Source organism: Borostomias antarcticus, assembly GCF_949987555.1.
Source record: "Borostomias antarcticus genome assembly, contig: scaffold_41, whole genome shotgun sequence".
Lineage (NCBI taxonomy): Eukaryota > Metazoa > Chordata > Actinopteri > Stomiiformes > Stomiidae > Borostomias > Borostomias antarcticus.
In genome coordinates, this window is record NW_028175687.1 from 597,594 (window position 1) to 607,470 (window position 9,877).

Genomic DNA, 9,877 nt, shown 5'->3' on the forward strand with positions numbered 1-9,877 from the left:
CAAATAATTTTTCATATCTGTACGGTTTTTGTCAAATATCTCGGAAACGGAAGCTCGTACAGCAAATTTACCTTCGGGGAATGCTAACTGTAGAATTTGATGAGGAATCGAATGAGCCCATCTGCGAGGCTCTACGACTTTCGATTCAAAATGTAGCCGATTGAACCACATAATTTTTCATATCTGTACGGTTTTTGTCCGATTTCAAGGACATTTGACACATCATTTTTCAAATCTGTACGGTTTTTGTCAAATATCTCGGAAACAGAAGCTCGTACAGCAAATTTACCTTTGGGGAATGCTAACTGTAGAATTTGATGAGGAGTAGAATGAGCCCATCTGCGAGGCTCTACGACTTTCAATTCAAAAGTTATAGCCGTTTGAACCACATAATTTTTCAAATCTGTACGGTTTTTGTCAAATATCTCGGAAACGGAAGCTCGTACAGCAAATTTACCTTTGGGGAATGCTAACTGTAGAATTTGATGAGGAGTAGAATGAGCCCATCTGCGAGGCTCTATGACTTTCGATTCAAAATGTAGCCGATTGAACCACATAATTTTTCATATCTGTACAGTTTTTGTCAAATATCTCGGAAACGGAAGCTCGTACAGCAAATTTACCTTCGGGGAATGCTAACTGTAGAATTTGATGAGGAATCGAATGAGCCCATCTGCGAGGCTCTACGACTTTCGATTCAAAATGTAGCCGATTGAACCACATCATTTTTCATATCTGTACGGTTTTTGTCCGATTTCAAGGACATTTGACACATCATTTTTCCAATCTGTACGGTTTTTGTCAAATATCTCGGAAACGGAAGCTCGTACAGCAAATTTACCTTTGGGGAATGCTAACTGTAGAATTTGATGAGGAATCGAATGAGCCCATCTGCGAGGCTCTACGACTTTCGATTCAAAATGTAGCCGATTGAACCACATAATTTTTCATATCTGTACGGTTTTTGTCCGATTTCAAGGACATTTGACACATCATTTTTCAAATCTGTACGGTTTTTGTCAAATATCTCGGAAACAGAAGCTCGTACAGCAAATTTACCTTTGGGGAATGCTAACTGTAGAATTTGATGAGGAGTAGAATGAGCCCATCTGCGAGGCTCTACGACTTTCAATTCAAAAGTTATAGCCGTTTGAACCACATAATTTTTCAAATCTGTACGGTTTTTGTCAAATATCTCGGAAACGGAAGCTCGTACAGCAAATTTACCTTTGGGGAATGCTAACTGTAGAATTTGATGAGGAGTAGAATGAGCCCATCTGCGAGGCTCTATGACTTTCGATTCAAAATGTAGCCGATTGAACCACATAATTTTTCATATCTGTACAGTTTTTGTCAAATATCTCGGAAACGGAAGCTCGTACAGCAAATTTACCTTCGGGGAATGCTAACTGTAGAATTTGATGAGGAGTAGAATGAGCCCATCTGCGAGGCTCTACGACTTTCGATTCAAAATGTAGCCGATTGAACCACATAATTTTTCATATCTGTACGTTTTTTGTCCGATTTCAAGGACATTTGACACATCATTTTTCAAATCTGTACGGTTTTTGTCAAATATCTCGGAAACGGAAGCTCGTACAGCAAATTTACCTTCGGGGAATGCTAACTGTAGAATTTGATGAGGAATCGAATGAGCCCATCTGCGAGGCTCTACGACTTTCGATTCAAAATGTAGCCGATTGAACCACATAATTTTTCATATCTGTACGGTTTTTGTCCGATTTCAAGGACATTTGACACATCATTTTTCAAATCTGTACGGTTTTTGTCAAATATCTCGGAAACGGAAGCTCGTACAGCAAATTTACCTGCACAGGGGAATGCTAACTGTAGAATTTGATGAGGAGTAGAATGAGCCCATCTGCGAGGCTCTACGACTTTCGATTCAAAAGTTATAGCCGTTTGAACCACATAATTTTTCATATCTGTACGGTTTTTGTCAAATATCTCGGAAACGGAAGCTCGTACAGCAAATTTACCTTCGGGGAATGCTAACTGTAGAATTTGATGAGGAATCGAATGAGCCCATCTGCGAGGCTCTACGACTTTCGATTCAAAATGTAGCCGATTGAACCACATAATTTTTCATATCTGTACGGTTTTTGTCCGATTTCAAGGACATTTGACACATCATTTTTCAAATCTGTACGGTTTTTGTCAAATATCTCGGAAACGGAAGCTCGTACAGCAAATTTACCTTTGGGGAATGCTAACTGTAGAATTTGATGAGGAATCGAATGAGCCCATCTGCGAGGCTCTACGACTTTCGATTCAAAATGTAGCCGATTGAACCACATAATTTTTCATATCTGTACGGTTTTTGTCCGATTTCAAGGACATTTGACACATCATTTTTCAAATCTGTACGGTTTTTGTCAAATATCTCGGAAACGGAAGCTCGTACAGCAAATTTACCTGCACAGGGGAATGCTAACTGTAGAATTTGATGAGGAGTAGAATGAGCCCATCTGCGAGGCTCTACGACTTTCGATTCAAAATGTAGCCGATTGAACCACATAATTTTTCATATCTGTACGTTTTTTGTCCGATTTCAAGGACATTTGACACATCATTTTTCAAATCTGTACGGTTTTTGTCAAATATCTCGGAAACGGAAGCTCGTACAGCAAATTTACCTTCGGGGAATGCTAACTGTAGAATTTGATGAGGAATCGAATGAGCCCATCTGCGAGGCTCTACGACTTTCGATTCAAAATGTAGCCGATTGAACCACATAATTTTTCATATCTGTACGTTTTTTGTCCGATTTCAAGGACATTTGACACATCATTTTTCAAATCTGTACGGTTTTTGTCAAATATCTCGGAAACGGAAGCTCGTACAGCAAATTTACCTTCGGGGAATGCTAACTGTAGAATTTGATGAGGAATCGAATGAGCCCATCTGCGAGGCTCTACGACTTTCGATTCAAAATGTAGCCGATTGAACCACATAATTTTTCATATCTGTACGGTTTTTGTCCGATTTCAAGGACATTTGACACATCATTTTTCAAATCTGTACGGTTTTTGTCAAATATCTCGGAAACGGAAGCTCGTACAGCAAATTTACCTTCGGGGAATGCTAACTGTAGAATTTGATGAGGAGTAGAATGAGCCCATCTGCGAGGCTCTACGACTTTCGATTCAAAATGTAGCCGATTGAACCACATAATTTTTCATATCTGTACGGTTTTTGTCCGATTTCAAGGACATTTGACACATCATTTTTCAAATCTGTACGGTTTTTGTCAAATATCTCGGAAACGGAAGCTCGTACAGCAAATTTACCTGCAGAGGGGAATGCTAACTGTAGAATTTGATGAGGAGTAGAATGAGCCCATCTGCGAGGCTCTACGACTTTCGATTCAAAAGTTATAGCCGTTTGAACCACATAATTTTTCATATCTGTACGGTTTTTGTCAAATATCTCGGAAACGGAAGCTCGTACAGCAAATTTACCTTTGGGGAATGCTAACTGTAGAATTTGATGAGGAGTAGAATGAGCCCATCTGCGAGGCTCTACGACTTTCGATTCAAAATGTAGCCGATTGAACCACATAATTTTTCAAATCTGTACGGTTTTTGTCAAATATCTCGGAAACGGAAGCTCGTACAGCAAATTTACCTGCACAGGGGAATGCTAACTGTAGAATTTGATGAGGAGTAGAATGAGCCCATCTGCGAGGCTCTACGACTTTCGATTCAAAAGTTATAGCCGTTTGAACCAAATAATTTTTCATATCTGTACGGTTTTTGTCAAATATCTCGGAAACGGAAGCTCGTACAGCAAATTTACCTTCGGGGAATGCTAACTGTAGAATTTGATGAGGAATCGAATGAGCCCATCTGCGAGGCTCTACGACTTTCGATTCAAAATGTAGCCGATTGAACCACATAATTTTTCATATCTGTACGGTTTTTGTCCGATTTCAAGGACATTTGACACATCATTTTTCAAATCTGTACGGTTTTTGTCAAATATCTCGGAAACAGAAGCTCGTACAGCAAATTTACCTTTGGGGAATGCTAACTGTAGAATTTGATGAGGAGTAGAATGAGCCCATCTGCGAGGCTCTACGACTTTCAATTCAAAAGTTATAGCCGTTTGAACCACATAATTTTTCAAATCTGTACGGTTTTTGTCAAATATCTCGGAAACGGAAGCTCGTACAGCAAATTTACCTTTGGGGAATGCTAACTGTAGAATTTGATGAGGAGTAGAATGAGCCCATCTGCGAGGCTCTATGACTTTCGATTCAAAATGTAGCCGATTGAACCACATAATTTTTCATATCTGTACAGTTTTTGTCAAATATCTCGGAAACGGAAGCTCGTACAGCAAATTTACCTTCGGGGAATGCTAACTGTAGAATTTGATGAGGAATCGAATGAGCCCATCTGCGAGGCTCTACGACTTTCGATTCAAAATGTAGCCGATTGAACCACATCATTTTTCATATCTGTACGGTTTTTGTCCGATTTCAAGGACATTTGACACATCATTTTTCAAATCTGTACGGTTTTTGTCAAATATCTCGGAAACGGAAGCTCGTACAGCAAATTTACCTTTGGGGAATGCTAACTGTAGAATTTGATGAGGAATCGAATGAGCCCATCTGCGAGGCTCTACGACTTTCGATTCAAAATGTAGCCGATTGAACCACATAATTTTTCATATCTGTACGGTTTTTGTCCGATTTCAAGGACATTTGACACATCATTTTTCAAATCTGTACGGTTTTTGTCAAATATCTCGGAAACAGAAGCTCGTACAGCAAATTTACCTTTGGGGAATGCTAACTGTAGAATTTGATGAGGAGTAGAATGAGCCCATCTGCGAGGCTCTACGACTTTCAATTCAAAAGTTATAGCCGTTTGAACCACATAATTTTTCAAATCTGTACGGTTTTTGTCAAATATCTCGGAAACGGAAGCTCGTACAGCAAATTTACCTTTGGGGAATGCTAACTGTAGAATTTGATGAGGAGTAGAATGAGCCCATCTGCGAGGCTCTATGACTTTCGATTCAAAATGTAGCCGATTGAACCACATAATTTTTCATATCTGTACAGTTTTTGTCAAATATCTCGGAAACGGAAGCTCGTACAGCAAATTTACCTTCGGGGAATGCTAACTGTAGAATTTGATGAGGAGTAGAATGAGCCCATCTGCGAGGCTCTACGACTTTCGATTCAAAATGTAGCCGATTGAACCACATCATTTTTCATATCTGTACGGTTTTTGTCCGATTTCAAGGACATTTGACACATCATTTTTCAAATCTGTACGGTTTTTGTCAAATATCTCGGAAACGGAAGCTCGTACAGCAAATTTACCTTTGGGGAATGCTAACTGTAGAATTTGATGAGGAATCGAATGAGCCCATCTGCGAGGCTCTACGACTTTCGATTCAAAATGTAGCCGATTGAACCACATAATTTTTCATATCTGTACGGTTTTTGTCCGATTTCAAGGACATTTGACACATCATTTTTCAAATCTGTACGGTTTTTGTCAAATATCTCGGAAACAGAAGCTCGTACAGCAAATTTACCTTTGGGGAATGCTAACTGTAGAATTTGATGAGGAGTAGAATGAGCCCATCTGCGAGGCTCTACGACTTTCAATTCAAAAGTTATAGCCGTTTGAACCACATAATTTTTCAAATCTGTACGGTTTTTGTCAAATATCTCGGAAACGGAAGCTCGTACAGCAAATTTACCTTTGGGGAATGCTAACTGTAGAATTTGATGAGGAGTAGAATGAGCCCATCTGCGAGGCTCTATGACTTTCGATTCAAAATGTAGCCGATTGAACCACATAATTTTTCATATCTGTACAGTTTTTGTCAAATATCTCGGAAACGGAAGCTCGTACAGCAAATTTACCTTCGGGGAATGCTAACTGTAGAATTTGATGAGGAATCGAATGAGCCCATCTGCGAGGCTCTACGACTTTCGATTCAAAATGTAGCCGATTGAACCACATAATTTTTCATATCTGTACGGTTTTTGTTCGATTTCAAGGACATTTGACACATCATTTTTCAAATCTGTACGGTTTTTGTCAAATATCTCGGAAACGGAAGCTCGTACAGCAAATTTACCTTTGGGGAATGCTAACTGTAGAATTTGATGAGGAGTAGAATGAGCCCATCTGCGAGGCTCTACGACTTTCGATTCAAAATGTAGCCGATTGAACCACATAATTTTTCATATCTGTACGTTTTTTGTCCGATTTCAAGGACATTTGACACATCATTTTTCAAATCTGTACGGTTTTTGTCAAATATCTCGGAAACGGAAGCTCGTACAGCAAATTTACCTTCGGGGAATGCTAACTGTAGAATTTGATGAGGAATCGAATGAGCCCATCTGCGAGGCTCTACGACTTTCGATTCAAAATGTAGCCGATTGAACCACATAATTTTTCATATCTGTACGGTTTTTGTCCGATTTCAAGGACATTTGACACATCATTTTTCAAATCTGTACGGTTTTTGTCAAATATCTCGGAAACGGAAGCTCGTACAGCAAATTTACCTTTGGGGAATGCTAACTGTAGAATTTGATGAGGAATCGAATGAGCCCATCTGCGAGGCTCTACGACTTTCGATTCAAAATGTAGCCGATTGAACCACATAATTTTTCATATCTGTACGGTTTTTGTCCGATTTCAAGGACATTTGACACATCATTTTTCAAATCTGTACGGTTTTTGTCAAATATCTCGGAAACGGAAGCTCGTACAGCAAATTTACCTGCACAGGGGAATGCTAACTGTAGAATTTGATGAGGAGTAGAATGAGCCCATCTGCGAGGCTCTACGACTTTCGATTCAAAAGTTATAGCCGTTTGAACCACATAATTTTTCATATCTGTACGGTTTTTGTCAAATATCTCGGAAACGGAAGCTCGTACAGCAAATTTACCTTCGGGGAATGCTAACTGTAGAATTTGATGAGGAATCGAATGAGCCCATCTGCGAGGCTCTACGACTTTCGATTCAAAATGTAGCCGATTGAACCACATAATTTTTCATATCTGTACGGTTTTTGTCCGATTTCAAGGACATTTGACACATCATTTTTCAAATCTGTACGGTTTTTGTCAAATATCTCGGAAACGGAAGCTCGTACAGCAAATTTACCTGCACAGGGGAATACTAACTGTAGAATTTGATGAGGAGTAGAATGAGCCCATCTGCGAGGCTCTACGACTTTCGATTCAAAAGTTATAGCCGTTTGAACCACATAATTTTTCATATCTGTACGGTTTTTGTCAAATATCTCGGAAACGGAAGCTCGTACAGCAAATTTACCTTCGGGGAAAGCTAACTGTAGAATTTGATGAGGAATCGAATGAGCCCATCTGCGAGGCTCTACGACTTTCGATTCAAAATGTAGCCGATTGAACCACATAATTTTTCATATCTGTACGTTTTTTGTCCGATTTCAAGGACATTTGACACATCATTTTTCAAATCTGTACGGTTTTTGTCAAATATCTCGGAAACGGAAGCTCGTACAGCAAATTTACCTTTGGGGAATGCTAACTGTAGAATTTGATGACGAGTAGAATAAGCCCATCTGCGAGGCTCTACGACTTTCGATTCAAAATGTAGCCGATTGAACCACATAATTTTTCATATCTGTACGTTTTTTGTCCGATTTCAAGGACATTTGACACATCATTTTTCAAATCTGTACGGTTTTTGTCAAATATCTCGGAAACGGAAGCTCGTACAGCAAATTTACCTTCGGGGAATGCTAACTGTAGAATTTGATGAGGAATCGAATGAGCCCATCTGCGAGGCTCTACGACTTTCGATTCAAAATGTAGCCGATTGAACCACATAATTTTTCATATCTGTACGTTTTTTGTCCGATTTCAAGGACATTTGACACATCATTTTTCAAATCTGTACGGTTTTTGTCAAATATCTCGGAAACGGAAGCTCGTACAGCAAATTTACCTTCGGGGAATGCTAACTGTAGAATTTGATGAGGAATCGAATGAGCCCATCTGCGAGGCTCTACGACTTTCGATTCAAATGTAGCCGATTGAACCACATAATTTTTCATATCTGTACGTTTTTTGTCCGATTTCAAGGACATTTGACACATCATTTTTCAAATCTGTACGGTTTTTGTCAAATATCTCGGAAACGGAAGCTCGTACAGCAAATTTACCTTTGGGGAATGCTAACTGTAGAATTTGATGAGGAGTAGAATGAGCCCATCTGCGAGGCTCTACGACTTTCGATTCAAAATGTAGCCGATTGAACCACATAATTTTTCATATCTGTACGTTTTTTGTCCGATTTCAAGGACATTTGACACATCATTTTTCAAATCTGTACGGTTTTTGTCAAATATCTCGGAAACGGAAGCTCGTACAGCAAATTTACCTGCACAGGGGAATGCTAACTGTAGAATTTGATGAGGAGTAGAATGAGCCCATCTGCGAGGCTCTACGACTTTCGATTCAAAATGTAGCCGATTGAACCACATAATTTTTCATATCTGTACGTTTTTTGTCCGATTTCAAGGACATTTGACACATCATTTTTCAAATCTGTACGGTTTTTGTCAAATATCTCGGAAACGGAAGCTCGTACAGCAAATTTACCTTCGGGGAATGCTAACTGTAGAATTTGATGAGGAATCGAATGAGCCCATCTGCGAGGCTCTACGACTTTCGATTCAAAATGTAGCCGATTGAACCACATAATTTTTCATATCTGTACGGTTTTTGTCCGATTTCAAGGACATTTGACACATCATTTTTCAAATCTGTACGGTTTTTGTCAAATATCTCGGAAACGGAAGCTCGTACAGCAAATTTACCTGCACAGGGGAATGCTAACTGTAGAATTTGATGAGGAGTAGAATGAGCCCATCTGCGAGGCTCTACGACTTTCGATTCAAAAGTTATAGCCGTTTGAACCACATAATTTTTCATATCTGTACGGTTTTTGTCAAATATCTCGGAAACGGAAGCTCGTACAGCAAATTTACCTTCGGGGAATGCTAACTGTAGAATTTGATGAGGAATCGAATGAGCCCATCTGCGAGGCTCTACGACTTTCGATTCAAAATGTAGCCGATTGAACCACATAATTTTTCATATCTGTACGGTTTTTGTCCGATTTCAAGGACATTTGACACATCATTTTTCAAATCTGTACGGTTTTTGTCAAATATCTCGGAAACGGAAGCTCGTACAGCAAATTTACCTTCGGGGAATGCTAACAGTAGAATTTGATGAGGAATCGAATGAGCCCATCTGCGAGGCTCTACGACTTTCGATTCAAAATGTAGCCGATTGAACCACATAATTTTTCATATCTGTACGTTTTTTGTCCGATTTCAAGGACATTTGACACATCATTTTTCAAATCTGTACGGTTTTTGTCAAATATCTCGGAAACGGAAGCTCGTACAGCAAATTTACCTTCGGGGAATGCTAACTGTAGAATTTGATGAGGAATCGAATGAGCCCATCTGCGAGGCTCTACGACTTTCGATTCAAAAGTTATAGCCGTTTGAACCACATAATTTTTCATATCTGTACGGTTTTTGTCAAATATCTCGGAAACGGAAGCTCGTACAGCAAATTTACCTTCGGGGAATGCTAACTGTAGAATTTGATGAGGAATCGAATGAGCCCATCTGCGAGGCTCTACGACTTTCGATTCAAAATGTAGCCGATTGAACCACATAATTTTTCATATCTGTACGGTTTTTGTCCGATTTCAAGGACATTTGACACATCATTTTTCAAATCTGTACGGTTTTTGTCAAATATCTCGGAAACAGAAGCTCGTACAGCAAATTTACCTTTGGGGAATGC